This window comes from Polyodon spathula, chromosome 34 (genome assembly GCF_017654505.1).
Source record: "Polyodon spathula isolate WHYD16114869_AA chromosome 34, ASM1765450v1, whole genome shotgun sequence".
Taxonomy (NCBI): domain Eukaryota; kingdom Metazoa; phylum Chordata; class Actinopteri; order Acipenseriformes; family Polyodontidae; genus Polyodon; species Polyodon spathula.
In genome coordinates this window covers 2123596-2140690 of record NC_054567.1, presented here as the reverse complement: position 1 = coordinate 2140690, position 17095 = coordinate 2123596, and the positions used below count along the sequence as shown (strand labels likewise).

The 17095-nt window shown below is 42.5% G+C and overlaps 1 protein-coding gene and 1 long non-coding RNA gene across 4 annotated transcripts in view; one reads left to right on the top strand and one right to left on the bottom strand.

Moving 5' to 3' along the window:
- Window positions 1–17095, top strand: part of LOC121303624 (astrotactin-2-like) — a 728767-nt gene that overhangs the window by 589557 nt on the left and 122115 nt on the right. The window lies entirely within an intron of this gene.
- LOC121303626 overlaps window positions 1–17095 on the bottom strand; it is a 76238-nt gene that overhangs the window by 32359 nt on the left and 26784 nt on the right. For both annotated transcript variants that reach the window (XR_005947821.1, XR_005947820.1), the window contains 2 exons: window positions 7237–7308; window positions 5822–5931 (listed from right to left, as the gene is read on the bottom strand). This is a non-coding gene — a long non-coding RNA (uncharacterized LOC121303626). The remainder of the gene's footprint in view (window positions 1–5821; window positions 5932–7236; window positions 7309–17095) is intronic.

The following is a 17095-nucleotide window of genomic DNA, read 5'->3' as shown; positions in this document are numbered from 1 at the left end:
AGACTGCAATCAACAGACTCCCACATGCACCAAATTACTGTAAAGGAATACAACCATACAGTGAGCAGGCCCTCTACAGAGACTGCAATAAACAGATTCCCACATGCACCAAATTACTGTAAAGGAATACAATCATACAGTGAGCAGGCCCTCTACAGAGATTGCAATAAACAGATTTGCACACACACCAAATTACTGTAAAGTAACGAATGCACATATAGTGCTTACTTTCAAAGGACTGTTCAATGCTGAATATAAAAAGCATACGCTCTTGTAAACAATACGACAAGGCGGCCCTACGAAGGGGTTTCCAAACATCAGAAGCAAATTATTATTGTGCTTTGCATTACTTTAATGTGATCTGATTAATGATTTCTCATATGTTTTATTTAAGCGATAGTGCCCGTTGATGATGGCTCTACGTGTGATAGTTGACTGCGACAGGAGTTATGCGTCCCGAGTTGAAGGCAAGGGAGCTAATGAAAGTCAAGGTCAACTATCACATGGTAGAGCCATGATCGAGAGGGCACTATCTCTATCAGAACATGATTTTACCATTGTTTTCTTTAAAAAAAACACCTTAAAACATAAATTTACCTTGAACTTGTACTGATTCGTCGGGTACCTTTCCGCTGAGTAAAGACGTTCTAAGAAAATAGTCCCGAACGTTTATTTTTAAATAAAAAACAAGGATGACTGTCAGTAAGACGGCTGTAGTGAGTGACATCAGACCAGAAACAGGAGCCAGGAAATAAACAACAGAGAGGTGGAGTTGGGTGGAGCTGAGCGATTGGTTTCGCTCAGCATTTAATGAGTGAACAGAACAGTAAATAAAAAGGTTGTAACAAACACACAGGACACGGCACTTTTGCCAAACTAAAGAGACAAACAAAACGGACTACACAGACAAACACAGTGAGCTGATATTTGAACTGTTATTATTATTATTGTTACCTCCATCTCCAATCCCATTCTCCACTCACCGAACACACAACCCCAAGTGGGTGAAAAGATGCAGCTTTTATGCAGCTGTACCGAGACTCGATTGCTAAACAATCACTCAACTGGAGTCGCTGTACAACTGCACATGAATTAATAAAGTGCAATTCCCCGTGCTCACATATTATTACATTTTACTTGCACGTGAAGTGATGTGCAATCCTCGTGCCTAAATACAAATATACATTTTAAACACACGTGAAACACAGACCTGTTTATAGCCCGTGTACCAGTGACTATACACCAACATTAACACACAAAAATTCTGTTTCAAAATGACCAAATCCGTTTTTTCTATTTTTACAAATGTATTAATAATTAACAACGTAATCTGAACATAAATAACATTTTTACAGACTAGTCGAAAACAAGGGGCATTATTATAAAAACGTAATTGTATGAAAATTGTACAAATTAGCTGCAATGTTCATGGCACTTCCCTCTCCCAGCTGTAGTTTAATCTGCAACACCGCAGACTGGTTTGTGCTGTACCTGCTGTAAAACTGCGTGCATGTGTTTCTCGTATACCCTGGACAGAGAGAGATGCCTTAGTTTGAGCAGTTTTTTTTTTTTTTTTTTTTTAAGGGGGCCAGATTGGAAAAAAGTTAGGAGTCGGCGGGCCAGAGTATTTTGCTCTGCCCATTTTTAAGCAATAATAAATATGATATAACTCAATGTTCATATATTGAACAAGACTTACACATGTTACCATGTGAATAGTACTTTATAATAGAACAGTGTGAGAATTTAACGGAGCATCATTACAAACATTTTAAAATGTATGTGACATATCAACAGTATAACTGTTAAGAAGAGATCAGCGCTTCTAGTTTTGAGCTTCTATCTGCTGAGCCCTCTGGATATGTATTTCCAAAAGCTCCTTGTTTGGTTTCAGAATGTCTTTTCATATTGTATTCCTTAACCACTGACACACATTCACTGCACAATAAACACACTGGCTTTGCGTTCGGTACAGTTGGTAAAATAAATATTTATTGGTCCACTCATTGGTGAATCAACTTTCACCAGTGCCTGTTCTTACCACAGTAGCTAGAGTAGAGAGAGACGTGTTATAACAAAGCGAGAAAAAAAAAAAAAAACCTAGTAATCACTGAGTGCGTAGTATTATTAAGGAGTTAATGATAAATTAGAAATAATAATTTATAAAACTAAACCACCATGCTGTTTCCTTGTGTTGAGCGGGTGATTGAGTAACCGATTTACGATAACTAAATAAATTAATACATACTGTACATTAAATTAAGTTTTTGTAATCGGGGGGGTTTGCCGATCTTTTTTTCAGGTAATTTTCACTTCTCTGCATACACAACTACAAAATTAATCTACATAATAGAACGCTTACAAAACAGATTGTGGCTTTTTATAAACAACTTGACTCAACTAGGACACAGGCAGCGTCGCAGCAGACAGACACTCCAAAAAAATCACCTGTTCTCTCGTTATCCAATCATCCAAATAAACATACAAAAACGTTTTATACACGTGTCTTTACTGGGCTTCTGGGTAGTGTAGTTTTCAAAGCAATTCATTATTTTTTATAGGAGAATAACAGCGGTAAAAACTGTTTGGACAGTTTTTTTTTTTTTTTTTTTTTTTTTAAAAAAGGTGCAGAATTCCAATTCCATTCTCAATGCCAAATTCTACGATTCTGTCCGTGATTCCGCAATCGTGGAAAATCAGTAGCCCTATATATGCCTATGGCAGGATGTCAGGCAGCTGGAACTCAACAGCAGCTCCTGAATTCAGGTCAAAGCACCTTAACACAGAACAAAAGGGAAGTGTACAAAATAAAATCAGAAGACAAGTCATTGAAAGTTGCTTCCTCTGTACTGTTTATTAGGGTATGACTGTGAGCAGTTGTGGCAGGATGACAGAGGGCTGAGGCTCAGAGACAGAGTAAAGGCAAAAATAAAGTTCTTTATTAAACGAAATAATCAAATAAATAGGCACAAGGGCCAACAGAAAAGAGATTCTAATAAGTGAACTTACAAAGTAAATGGTCAGGTTCCAAGCCTTTTTTAAACAAATAAGATGGCAGGCAACCCCAGGTGATGCGGAGCAGTTGGCCTCCCCAGGCGATGCGGAGCAGTTGGCCTCCCCAGGCGATGGTGCACAAGCATCCCCGAGTGAAGTGGTCGGAGCATCCTTGGGCGGTGCTGTGCAGGCATTCTTGGGCGGTGCTGTGCCTATTAGCCGCCGGGAAGCTTGTCTCCGCGCTCCCCTCAGCAGCCGGTACAGAGGCTGGGAGAGTCCTCCAGAGTCTTCTGCTGGCTGTGGAGGAAGAGACAGCACCCGCTGTTCCCCCTCTGCTGGTGGTGGAGGGAGAGACAGCGCCCGCTGTTCCCCCTCTGCTGGTGGTGGAGGGAGAGACAGCGCTCGCTGTTCCCCCTCTGCTGGTGGTGGAGGGAGAGACAGCTCCGGCTGTTGCCCCTCTGCTGAAGGTGGAGGAAGAGACAGCGCCTGCTGTTCCCCCTCTGCTGGAGGTGGAGGGAGAGGCAGTGCCCGCTGTTCCCCCTCTGCTGGTGGTGGAGGGAGAGACAGCTCCAGCTGTTCTCCCTCTGCTGGTGGTGGAGGGAGAGGCAGCTCCGGCTGTTGCCCCTCTGCTGAAGGTGGAGGAAGAGACAGCTCCAGCTGTTCTCCCTCTGCTGGTGGTGGAGGGAGAGACAGCGCCCGCTGTTCCCCCTCTGCTGGAGGTGGAGGGAGAGGCAGTGCCCGCTGTTCTCCCTCTACTGGCGGTGGAGAGAGACACAGCTCCGGCTGTTCTTCTCCTGGTGGTAGAAGCACCAGCAGACACTCTTCCCCTGCTGGTGGAGGTGGCACCAGCAGGAGCTCTTCCCCTGCTGGTGGAGGTGGCACCAGCAGGCGCTCTTCCCCTGCTGGTGGAGGTGGGAGCGACGGGTAGTCTTCCCCTGAGGGTGGAGGCGAGACCAGCAGGTAATCCTCCTTTGTTGATGGTGGTGGGAACAGCCTGTATTCTTTCCCTGCTGGTCCCTTCAGCCCTGGGCCTGCGGGCTTCCCCTTCTTGGGCTGTGGACACACCGACTCCTCCCGCTCGGGCTCCTTCCCCTCGGGCTGTGGATGTTCGGGCTGTGGACGTTCGGGCTGTGGACGTTCGGGCTCCTCCCTCTCGGGCTGTGGACTTTCCGGCTCCTCCCTCTCTCGGCGACGGCAGCGGCAGCTCCCCCTCTCTCGGCGACGGCGGCTCCCCCTCTCTCGGCGACGGCGGCGGTGGCCCCCCCTCTCTCGGCGACGGCGGCTCCCCCTCTCTCGGCGACGGCGGCGGCGGCAGCTCCCCCTCTCTCGGCGACGGCGGCTCCCCCTCTCTCGGCGACGGCGGCTCCCCCTCTCTCGGCGATGGCGGCTCCCCCTCTCTCGGCGACGGCGGCTCCCCCTCTCTCGGCGACGGCGGCGGCGGCTCCCCCTCTCTGCTCCGGGGTGCACCAACCACTCCCAGATCTCCTGTGATGGTGGTGAAGGCGGTGCTGGTGGGGTGGCTACCGAGGACAGGGTTGGTAGTTGCTCCTGGTCCGGGTTGTGAGGGAATCCTGCCCAGTCATGGCCGTCCTCCTCACAACGCCCACACCAGTCAGCAAATGGCCCATCCGGACAGGACCTCCACCGGTGATCTTCCTTCCTGCACCAGGTGCACCACGGGAACAAGTTCGCTGGGTCCTCCCACAGGGCTTGGGTCGGTGATGGCGGCTGCTGCTGCCGCTGCTGCTGCTGCTTCTGCCTTTTGCCCATTCTGACCTCTGCTCAACTCCAAAATTCCAAAAAAATAAATAAATAAAAAAATACTGCTCTGAGCCTCTAGGTTGCGCTATCCCACTTCTCACACCAAGTGTGGCAGGATGACAGAGGGCTGCGGCTCAGAGACAGAGTAAAGGCAAAAATAAAGTTCTTTATTAAACAAAATAATCAAATAAATAGGCACAAGGGCCAACAGAAAAGAGATTCAAACAGAATAATAATAATAAATGAACTTACAAAGTAAATGGTCAGGTTCCAAGCCTTTTTTTAAACAAGACAGTCTTTTCTTTTAAAACACAAAACTCTCCAACACAAAGCAAACTCCCCAAAAAAAAAAAAAAAAAAAAAAAAAAATACCTGCCAGCCAGGGCCTCTCCCCTGGCTTTTATCCTCTGTGGCTGGAGCCCAATTAATCAATAATTACTAATTATTCAATTAGAGCTCCAGCCACATTCTCACATGTTTTCCTGGCAGGGAGAAATTTAACACCCTCCCTGCCAGTTCCAAACATATTCATATAGACGGGGAGTTCCCCATCACAGCAGTGCATTATAAAGACTACATTATTTACACTACATAATGCAATTTTTTTCCAGCTTGGTTCTTAATTTTTTCAGTGCTTCCATTATTATTTACCGTTATACAAGACACGTGTGATTATCTGACACTTTCATGTGTGAACAATGTGCAGTTTAGAAACGAGTCAGGGGAGTAAAGCAAACACAAGCGCCCTGTTACAGATGGATAGCCTGCAGCCAACACAAAGACGCAATATTATACCAGCATCAGTGTGTATTGGATCCTAACGTTTCATTTATTCTGATTATTAAAACATCTTCTTTTTTCCCTGTGAACATCAGTTAGGCTGCTGAGACCTGGCCCGCTCCACGCATTCTTGCCATTCTTGACCAACCACCAAAAAAAATATTTTCTAATTCAAAACACACACTTTAAGCCTATTGTTATGTAACTTTGAAAGTGTTCAAAGGGAGCAGCAGATTAGTGGTATATTAGTAGAGTAAATTAGCAGTGATCCAGCTCACACACTCACCCTGCAGCCAGAGGGCCTAGCCCATGAAGAGACTCTGGAAGGGACCTGGTTGCTTCTTTTCTGTCTGTCTGTCTGTGGTTAGCCACTCGCAGTCTGTGGCTGTGTGGGTTCTGTTGTATTGAACACAATGTATTAAAGTGAAGGTTTAATATATAGGGCAATGAGCACAGGTCCTACAGACCTCCCTCTGACACACGCACACACACAGACACACGCACACACACACAAACAGAGACACACGCGCACACATGCACACACACAGACACGCACACACACATTTAGTTTGGTTCATTTTGTTTAAGGCATTTTCTGCTAACATGCTTCAAAAACAAAGCACAACTAGGGTTCTTCTGTATTGCTTTCTGAACCTAAAATACATTCAAATAAACATTGCTTTCCTTTTGGAGTACAGTAATTGTTTTATTCTTCATTGAAGCATTATGTAAATGTTTAGATTTTGCCACTTAATGCAATAATGGGCTGGTCTATCCGGGTAAGTTATAGGAAAGCAAACACATTTGATGAAAAACAAAAATCTATCAACTTTCAGATTAATGGTTGCATATTTGTTATATAACTATGGGATTCTGTGTGTATCTTCGATGTAGATTCTAGTTTCACATTCAGTGATTGATACTGCAGCTCAGAGCAGCCGGTAGGTGGTGACTAGACGACACATTAGCTCAATAAAAATACAAGTATACTGTTACTGAGACTGCTGTACGGCCTTTCAGGGTGATAGGCTAATAGTTAACAGCAGCCACACTATATGTATTGTTTGAATCTTAGTGTTTCCCAGTCTTGCTTTGGGGAAATTGAAAACAAAAATGCTTTTGAACTTCAGCAGCTACTAATGGCACCGTTTTCTCAGAGTGATGTTCTACTGAATGTACAGCACCCTGGCAATGTACTGGGCTCTTTATCTTCTTTTACATGTTATAGGTTTTTCAAATCCATGTTGCACATAACTTAACATATAGAGTTGGTCACACTTTGATTCAAAATCATTAAAGATATTTATATAACAATATTTTCTATAGTACCAGTACTGTCGATACTGCTAATAAAAATAGTACCCCGGTGGAATTGTTTTCAGAATCTTCCAATAAAAAGGTGTGTTTCATACATTTGTTTAGATGTGTCTTGAGAACAGCTTCTACGATTGGGACATGCACAACGTGGCCTGTGCATAGCTTAGCTGTAGTTTCCAGGAAATTCATTAGCCTCATAAATTCACTGTAGCTGAAAATAAGTTTAAATGCTATGTGGTGCAAAGAGTTTATTACATACCAGTGCTCTTCCTATTCCCTTTAAACAAAGCTTGTTCTGAGAGTGGCACACACTTTTCCTCCCTTTTAAGCCATGTTGAAAGGTGCCATACAGTAAAGAGTAGTATAATATAGAAACGTACTTACAAGAAATGACCATCAGAGGTCGTGGTCTTCAGTCTGTCAGTGCCTTGAGGTACTACGAAGAGCTGGTTGGGACTGCAGAGATACAGAAGTGTCTTTATATTAGCATAACGTTAAATATTCGTTACATCTTCGGATTTGAACAGAAGGTGTACACAAGGTCACAGTGGTACCAAGCCCCCAACCCAACCCCCCCACCCCCCCCCCCCCCTGCCCTGGCCATACTGTGGACCGGTATGACACTATGCCTTCCACACACCCCAAAGCAGTCCTTTGTCTAAAACTAACAGATCATGTACCGACTGTCTTGGAAATGTGCGCTTATAATAAATGGTATTTTATTTTTAATTAAGCCTTCAGAAAGTCTTCCAAAAGCATTAACCTTGACCCGAGTCAGACTTGTAAAGAAGGAATAAACCAGAAAAAAACATTTTAAACAAATAATGTGGAGAAATATAGTAAACAGTTTCATTTAATGACATTGTTTTGGCTTGCTTCGACGTGAGAGAGAGCATCATTTTGTAATTAATGATGAAGACCTTTAAGCTGTCATTGCTATATGATGTCATTGTATTAGCGCATGGGCTGGAAGATAAGTATAATGGGAGCTCACGGCACTTGGCAACCTTATACTATGAGACCTCCCGGTGTTCTTATTGTGATCAAAGGGGATTCACTGAGATGTTCTTAGTAAATATTATTATACAGAGTTTTAAAGCATTTTGATTGATGGAAGCCGGATGGAAGCTAATTCACTTTATCTCCACTGGAGATGGGTATACTTTAGATCTACCTCTCTACGCCAGTTTTACAGAAGGGATGCCTCTCGTAACATTAAAAACACATTTGAGTCCTACGTAATGTGCCAACTCTGCACAGCATGATTCATTCATAACTCACACAACAGAACAGGAAATAACTATGGTATAATAACAGTTAAAAAAATACCGTGGTAACCTTAACATCGCGGTATACACATCATGCAAGTTATCATGTAAAGGCTCAAACGAAGAAAGACTAATGTAAATCATTTAAATTACTGCAATTCACAAAAATAAAACCAACAAAACACACTTTCTTTCATGGAATGATTTAAACATTTGGTATTTAGTATTTTACTGTGCCAAATAACTTGGTACGCTTTTTTATAAAGACAATCAGAATACAATCAGAATAAACATATATATATATATATATATATATATATATATATATATATATATATATATATATATATATATATATAAAACTAAAGTTGTACACTCTCAGTGTTATACTACAACAGTATTAAGATCTATTACTTGCTCACAATTACTTGGTGCTGTAGTTTGTTAAAACATGTTAACCTATAAAATTAAATAAATAAACAAATAAATAAATGTTTAGCTGATGGCAAATATAATTGGGAAATGACTGGTATTTTTCTTAAAACACAAACATATACACGTACAGGTTATTATTTTATTTTAATACTGAAACGTGTTATTGGATTTACATTTACGCCATTGCACAATAATCGTCCAATGATACTTACACATGTGGAGTTTGTAAAAAAAATAATTCTTCACTTGCCTAATAAAATTGGAATACTGTTACAACTATTTTAAACAAAACTACGTTGATAATAAGAAGGCTGTCCTGCTGCAGTCGCGGGTCTGTGCTAGTTTTGTTCATGACATTGGTCGTGTTCTTATAGCGCAGGTTTCCGCAGTTCTGCACAGCGCTGCACAGAATCGCGGCGATGCGCTGGACACGTCACTCAACACCCACAGAAACCTGTACAGATTCTGCAGAGCCCAGCGCAGCTTTGAAATGTTACTGCGGGAGGCGGGCTGCGGCTGTGAACCAAAGATCACGAGTGACCTGCTAAACGTAATGCAAATAACCACTAAAACTACTGCTGTTAGCGGAGGCGAACGACATTTTATCATTATCCAATGAAGCCGTGAACAGCCATGTCCACGCTATATTAAATAAATCAATTTAAAAAAAAAAAAAAAAAAAAAAACATAATGTACTAAATCTGTGATAAGTGATGTATAATTTTACAATAAAGTTAATGTTTATCTATTACATTAAACTGACTGTTGATAATCCAGACAAATATTATATCACTTGAAAAGGTTTGAAGAAGGCGTTTCTCTAAAAGCTGCATGTGGGGTCAGAAAGACAGCAGCCAAGAGCAGCCGGCGCAGCAAGCTCTGACTAACAGAACACAGCAATTGAAACGTGTATTCCGTGTCGCTGACCGTTTCCTTCAAAACCATTATCAAATTACAGTATCAGTTCACAAAAGGCTCTTCCTCAGACACTTTGCTAAGCCTGCAAATACCATCGCTTGATTTAGAAGAAAAGTGTTTGTAGTCGAATTTTAGAATAAAATAAACGTTATTAATACCGTAATGTACCTAAACCGCGGTGAACCAAAAAACCGGTATACCGACCCATCCCTAATTCACGCACATTTAACGTTACACTACTGTTTCATTCCTGTTGAACTTCCTGCTCTTCTGCGTCATTGCTAAGGCATGTTAATCACTGTCACGTCACATTGCTGTTCCATTCCTGTTATACTTCCTGCTCTTCTTCCTCATTGCTAAGGCATGTTAATCACACGTCACACTGCAGTAGGCGTGCATATTTTTTCATTTGTAGATCATGGTTAGGTCATTTGGAAAATAGGAGAAAAATTAAGAAATGCATATTAATTTGAATCCAGGTCTACAGAACCCACAACCAGAATTTTCCTACCCACCGGTGATAGATGAGATATTCCCTCAGAATCAGATAGCAAGTGAATTCAGAAACCTCACAGAGTATTACAATGTGATTACAACCACAGGTGAAACCAAAAACTAAATGTAGGTAAGACAGAACTGGCATGCCTGCTTTTTATGATAGAAGTTAATTTACTTTAAAAATAGATTTACGCAGCTTTATAGAAACAACAAAGGTTATAATCAGTGCTCAGCTGCTCCATAGTTTTGCATGAATACTTGACTGGTAAAAAAAAAAAAAAAAAAAAAAAAAAAAAAGATCTGTATGGATAAGCAGAGAATTCTTACAGAGCCATGAGAAACTGAACCAACAATCACAAATACAATAAAATGTATCTGGACTTCATACCACTTCAGCGTTTCCATGCTGCAAACACAAAGTAATCTAGCTGTGAACGTGTGGGCTGCAGTGCTCAGGTGTGCAGGTAATGCAGGTGCTTTAATAATGACAAACACAAAGTTAGCAGTTCAAAACAATTATTTTATTTCTCTTCTGTCTGCTTAGACTGTTAAATAATAAATGCTGGCTGTACACATCAATGTGTATTGACAGCTTTAAACCACGGGGTTCAGTCCCGAAATAATAATCACTAACAACACGCAACACAGACACGGCCACTTCTACAGTGCTCTGCGTGCAGGTGCAGTGCAAGGTATTCAGTGACAAGTGGTGTACGTGTAGTCCGGGCTTGATGCTGGCTTGTAGCGTCAGCTTCCCGGCTCGTGTTAGCCATCTAGTACTGACAAACAGACAGTTAGATTCTACAGACAAACAGAACACTTAACACTCACAATACTTTTACACAGTCCAGTTCCTTTCTTGGTCAGTTTCGTAACCACATCAAAGGAACAGATTACATCGTCACATCCCCAATTATACCCTTAGTCACGCCCCTGCGATAGCTAGTTCAGTCACGCCTCCTCCAACAATCCATGACTGACACATAGCGTACCGCTTTAGAGTGATGATGTCGGGCATTGTGATTCCACCCCCTTCCTGGCTGGCTGGCTGGCTTCTGACTGACCCTGGAATGAACTGCCAGACCAACCAGTACGAGGCAATCTGTTCCTGTTAAACAGTGCCCTCACAGATCAGGAGGGAGATTGTTGACTAGGATCCATTCGCACTCTGTCACAATAGCCTTCGCCTCTTAATCAAGAGAGAGGCATTGTGGAGCTCAGCAAGCCATGTATGAAGTTGTTTATCTGCATGATGCATAGGATACTGTGCTATTTCAAAATCATCCACATACTGACTGTTCAGTGGTACAGGGTATGGCATTGTTAGGGATTGATGAAGTAATACACGTACCATTGTAATATTTTGACTCCCCGTCTGTGGTGACCAATGCAGTAGCATGGCACCAGTTTGCTACCCTAGCAGGAATTCAGTTTTTGTTCAGAATTCATTATAAATGCTGTGATCAAATTATGCTTCTTTAGGCTAATATACTGATATTTTATCTGTAATCCAATGGTAATATTTCTGTAAGGGAGCACTTGGCAAAATAAACTTGGTGTAATATTCGTGTGGATATTTAATGACTATAGCTGTTTCTTGTTCTGGCTGGTCATATTTAACTGTGTTGAACATTTGTGATGTGCAGTATTCTAATTCTTGATTTCCTTAATACGATTCTGGATATTAATTTCATACCCTGCATGATTTGCTTCTTCTTCCAAAGTGAGAGAACAGTGTTATACTGTTATAAGATCCCTGCAGGATTGCATTTATTAGTAGAATTGCATTCTTCAGTAGCACACTTCATATGTGGAATAAGCACAATAGGTCTCAAAGGCAACAGTGAGTAAAGGTGCGTTGTATATCTCACACCCTTTGAATGTCACCCTATTAAATACAAGAGTATACGGGCTGTCCGGTAATCAGACACCATGTGCTATATTATATGTTGTGCTGATTACTGATGTCCTCTTGTTAAATCAGACAGTAACATCAGTCTGCACCACATCAAAGCAATTTCACACCTGAAAGAAGCAGAGACAGATCCAATAGATGTGAATACTGTGCATCTTGTATATAACACCAACACTGTATAACACATGCAGAGATTCTCCTACAGTTTCTAAAGTGATGCACAATATTCCATTTAAAAAAAAGGGGGGGGGGTTATAACATTTGAATAATTTTGGAGCACAGCTTAACACTGAAGGTTAAATTATTAGCTACCTGATGTTATCCTAAAGCCATTATCTGTGTATAAAATTTAAGAAACTTCTTAGTCTAATGACTTCTAATAAACCTTAACAGGCCTTAATAGTCCTGTAATGGCTTCCATTATTTTAAGTTGTTTCTAATTCAGGTCCCAGAAAAGAGAAAGTCATCAAAAGAAAGCTTATAGTTAGAACCAGAGACAAGAATAGGACAGATCAATCAAATAAAAAGGAGTGTGAAGCAGGAGACTGCAGAGAAAGGGAAAACAGGCAGTTTGAGTAGGTGAAGGACATAAATAACTTATTTAAGTGGCAGGGAGGAAGGGGAAAGGAATTAAAAAGGTGCTCTTTTTCCAAAGGGGCTGTATTTTATGTCAGTTAACAGATGTGCAATAAGTTACTTTTCATTTATATGCAAGCAGCCTTCAACAATTTGAGGGTGTTTTTAATAAATGTTTTGGGGCAGAGTACATTTTCAACACAACTGGAACCTGTTCAACAGCCAGGCCTTTGACAGACCCTCAGGTATGTCTGTGTAATACCTAGAGTTAATAAAAACCAGGACTGAAAAAACTGTCCAAAAATACCTTTCAAAGTTGTTGTTTTTTAATGAAATGCCCAGCGAGCACCTCTTCAACATTCCATCATGCTATTATACACCAACATTCTTTTCTGCTTATAATAGAGATGGGTTTCCTCCAACAAAGCATGTACTTTTCTCATTGTTTTAACATTTCACGAGTTACTCACATTCTTTTGCATTTCCAGTCACTTATAGCCTGGCTCTTGAAGACCTAATTCGCATAAAAAAATATGCATTGGAAGCCAGTGGTTTCACTGCTATTTAATCCAGAGAAACCAAACCATCTGATAACACGATTTTGGATTATACTTAGTTAAAATGGGCCAGATTCAGACTGCCAATGTTGCAGAACTAGCAGGAAACACAGAGCAGCTCTTAAATTGCCGTACGATTGAATCGTGTGACCATTTTGAATTTCAGCAAATGCTTGCTCATTGTGTTTTTTACTGTCTTGAAGATGCAAGGATGATTTACTTAAAGTACATGGTGCTAACAAAATAGTACCAGTAAATCCTACCTAATATGTATTGCCATCATTTTGTAAGTCTCACATATTCATATAATCAACACAAACACACATACATGTTAACCTTTAGGTGTAATTCGGTGGATGCTGTAGAGGGCGCTCCCTCGCGGAGCTTCCATGTTTTATAGCTGTATTCGGCTTCTCTAGCCTCCCTGCCAGCACTTGGTGGTTGCGGAATTAGCCACGCAAACTACTTCCGGGTGGGTGGGGGGGGGGGGGGGGGGGGGGGGGGGGGGGGGTCAGTTCAATTGTCAATCTCTTTCTTTGTTATTTATACACTCAGCACTGCTTCAGCCCTCCATCTGTGTTTGTTTTTGGATGCTTCTCAGACTTGCATGGTATTGTGTAGCTTGTTTCTGTAAAGCTTTGGCGACTCATTTGTTTAAACCTTTGTTTTTTCGATCCGTGTTTGTTATTTATTTATTGGTTAAAAAAAAAAAAAAAAAAAAAAGGCTGTGAGAGCTGTTAAGCCCGAGAGTCCAGGAGGGCCCACTAGTATGGCGACTAACTTAGATTCTTCCTCGGAAAGTGATGAATTCCTACCTGGGCAAGTACAGAGGTCAGTTCCCCCCACTCCCCCTTTCTTCAGGATTCTACTGCGCGCTCTCCCTTTCACAGCCTGCAGTCGGCACTCAAGGCAGTCAGTTAGATAGCCTGTTGCTTAAAGTGTTTTTTGAGCAATCTATTCCCATTCCTACCAGAGCCAATTGGGAGGAACTGTTTCGGCTGTACTGCAGTACTACATTCTTATTACCACCTCCAGATTAATTGATCAACGCACAGTCAGCTGTGGGGATGTATCAGTGACACTCAATCCATGTTTGCTTAAAAATTTAACGATGGGGGAATTTATGTTGGCATTTTCATCCTACAGGGAAGTGCTATGTAGTGCCTTTCCTCACCGCCGAGAGGAGTTAAATCATTATCTGGAATGCATAATTGAGCTGGCTGTCCACTATGGTGGTACCATGTTTTATGACTATCACAAGAGTTTTTCTGCAAAAGCGGCTGCCGTCCTGGGATCAGACAACGTGGTTGTTAATTGAGCAAAACCAGACATAGATCTGTTTCACAGGATTTTTGGAGGATTGAGACTACACATGTGCTTTAGAAAGTTATTCTACTCACCTTTGTCCAAAAACTGTCACCGCCGGAACTACCTTTTCATCACGGTTTCCTAGGACCTCTTCCAGTTTCAGTAGGGCCACTTCTTCTGCCTGACCTATCCATGCCTCAGGCCCTCTAGACACCTCTTCTTCTACTGACAGGCTCAGTCGCCTCATTAGATTCACATGGGGCTGTCAAATTTATAATAATTTCAGTGACGCTATTGCAATAACAATACCTGCTGTTTCCTTCACGTTTGTTCTTTTTGCGGTGATGCACACGTTAAATCCATTTGCCCTTCAAAGCGTGTCAGATGACATTCAGCCCTGACCATCTCTTCTCCTGTGAACATCCCTGCCTTAACTGAAGCACACTGCCTTCACCCTGATAAGCAATTTGTGTCATACCTTTACGGCTTCTCCACCGGGTTATCTAGTATTCCTTCTTCATTTTCCTGCTTTTATCTCTATTCAGCTATTTCAGACCTGGATGCAGTCACCTCTCTTATCAGAGCTGAGCTGGAAAAAGGTTTTATGGTTGGCCCTTTCCCAGCCCCGCCATTCCCAATATTTAGGATTAATCCAATTGACATTGCCACCAGAAAAATATCCAAAAAGAAACACCTAATCGTAGACCTCTCTGCTTCCAGAGGACAATCCACCAGCGGTATCAGTTCTCTAATTCCGCTGGATCAATTCTCTCTTCATTATGTCACACTCACAGATGCTATCAAGTTCATAAAAATCGCTGGTCACGGAGCCTGGCTTTCAAAGGCGGATATTACAGATGCCTTCAAAGCTATGCCGATCCACCCTTCCCTCCGCTATCTTTTCGGTATTTCATGGCAGGGCTCATTCTTCTTTTCCACTCAGCTCACTTTCGGATGCCGTAGCAGCCCAAAAATCTCCGATTCTCTTTCTGAAGCATTGTGCTGGATTCTGCTTAATTCTTTCCACGTCCCATCTCTGCTCCATCTACTTGAGGACTTTCTCCTGATATCTCCAGCTTCTCATCCTCCGGCTCAAAGTATTCTACATCTCAAATCCTTGTTTACTACCCTGGGCATCCCCCTCTCTGCTGAGAAAACTGTCGGCCCCACTACCCGCCTCGAGTTTTTAGGCATTACTCTCGACACTGTTAAGTTCGATGCCTGTCTTCCTCTATGGAAACTCACTCAGATTCGTCAGCTGATTTCTTCCTTCCAGAGCTCAAGCTCCATTTCAAAGCGTAACCTTCTCTCTCCTTTGGGCCATTTCAATCATACAATTCGCATCACCCCGCAAGGTCGCACTTTCATATCCCGTCTGCTCGCTCTTTCTACCACTACAAAGTCTCTCAATGCCTCCATCATCATCCCAGACAAAGCAAGGAAAGACATTGATATGTGGTCCATCCTCCTTAACCACTGAAATGGACTTTCTCTGTTTTACAATGATGCCATAGCAGCTTCAGACATGCTCCTGTTTACAGATGCCTCTCACACAGGATTTGGAGGATTCTTTGGCTGACAATGGTTTTGAAGTCCCTGGCCCCAGGAAATTCGTTCCCTGTCTCCTCAATTGAAATCTTCCCCCTTTTTGGAACTTTATCCTATTGTAGTCGCTTCCCTGCTCTGGAGCCACCTATGGCCCAGAAAATCAATCGTATTCTTCAGTGATAACTCCTCTACAGTTCATATAGTGAACAAATGGCGCTAATCAATCATGCAGCTTCTCCACCGCCTGGTCTGGATCTCAGTGACCAATAACATCATTATTCAGGCCTGCCACATCCCCGGTTCCTTTAATAATGCCGCTGATGCTTTATCTCGCCTGCAGGTCCCAAGGTTTCACAGCCTAGTTCCAGGAGCAGATCCCAACCCTGCAGCAGGTGCTTCCATTCAACCAGCTAATATTCATCTAAACTCCTCTCTCTCTGGTCTCCTCCAGTCTGCCCGCTGTTTTATGGAGCGCACTCTAGCCCCATCTACATGCTCAGCTTACTCTACTGCCTGGTCCTCTTTCACCTCCTTTTGCACCCAGAATTGGATCTCTCACTCCACCTTTAATCTTCAACACCTGCTGGACTTTATTTATATGTCAGGCTGTCTCGCAACCTTGCTACTTCCTCCATCAGAAACTACATATGAGGCATTCAATATCAGTTTCGCCTTCAGTCCATTCCTTCTCCCCCTCTCCTTTCCATACCTGAGGTTAGCGTGACGATCCAAGGCATGGAGAAGAGCCTCTCTCCTTCCTCCACTTCTAGACAGCCTATTTCTTTGGATATTCTTCTTCTCATCTCCACTCTTTGTCGTAGTTGCTTCACTCCTTTCAATGACATTGTTATGGCAGCACTATGCTTAGCTGCTTTTTTTGGATTTCTTCGCTGCTCAGAGTTCTCTGTGCCAACATCCGCAAGTTTCCCAGCCTTAGGATTGCGGTGTTCTGACCTCACCCAAATTCCTGGGGGACATTACGTTCTCTTTATCAGAGTTTCCAAAACACATCAGCTCTGTAAGGGTCAGTACGTTCAGTTCTCAAAAATTGACTCTCTCTGTCCTAGTTCTGCGCTAACCAAATACCTCGCCTCCAGGATTTCCTGTCTTCCTACAGATCCTCTTTTTAGTGACTCCTCAAGAACAATCATTATGAGACATTGATTTTTCTCTCACCGCAACTCCCTCCTGACGCGGACTGGTCTATCCTCAATTCTCTA